Raw genomic sequence first — 824 nt, 5'->3', positions numbered from 1 at the left:
GATATAACAATTTAGGCTATGAATTTAGTCCATTAACCAATGCCTATTCTGATAGTATATCCTGGTAAGGGTTAATCTGCTATTGCTAAGTTTCTGGTCAACATGTACAGTGAAAGAAAAACTCTAAGTGAGTCTGTGATCAGACGAATAAATTGAAAAAGAATATAGATGTGAAATCGGTAGGGTCAAAGGTTGCTCCAACACTTCTGCTTTTCACATGGAGACAGAGGTATTTATTACTGCACCTAATATTCCCTAGCAGTCTCCCATCTAGGTACTAATCAGGCTCCTCACTGCTTAGCTTCCAAGATCAGGCGAGATTGGGCGTGACCAGTGAGATATGGCAGTAATATCACATAGGTTGTGAATGAGAGGGTGTATGGTTATTGGCACATACCAGAAAGAGTACTTCTACTGTCCATTAATGTGCACAGTCTCTCTGTTACTTTCGCATTGCAGAGAAATTATGTGACTGGCATCAGGATGAGAGAGTACTGAAAGAGCAAGATACAGGAAACATATAGGTTCAGGGCCCATCTTCTGCTGTCCACTGTCATATAAAGATATAGCGGACAGTGGATGAGAGAGGCGGGTTACCTAGGCCTATTGAAAATTAGAGTTGAGCGGATTCGGTTTTACTCGGTTTTACTCGGTTCTCAAAACCGAATCTTATTGGCTATCCAAAACACGTGACATCCGTGAGCCAATTAGATGCCGTTTTGAGAACCGAGTAAAACCGAGTAAAACCGAACCCGCTCATCTCTATTGAAAATTAGTGTGAAATTACACAGGTATCTTAAAGTTTCCTATGATAATAAAGCATC

At 40.7% G+C, this 824-nt stretch overlaps 1 pseudogene; it reads right to left on the bottom strand.

Moving 5' to 3' along the window:
* Positions 1–233: 233 nt before the first annotated feature.
* Positions 234–352, bottom strand: LOC134894334 (5S ribosomal RNA; annotated as a pseudogene).
* Positions 353–824: the final 472 nt, after the last annotated feature.

Source organism: Pseudophryne corroboree, chromosome 3 (assembly GCF_028390025.1).
Source record: "Pseudophryne corroboree isolate aPseCor3 chromosome 3, aPseCor3.hap2, whole genome shotgun sequence".
NCBI lineage: Eukaryota > Metazoa > Chordata > Amphibia > Anura > Myobatrachidae > Pseudophryne > Pseudophryne corroboree.
This window is presented reverse-complemented; position numbering and strand designations above follow the sequence as displayed.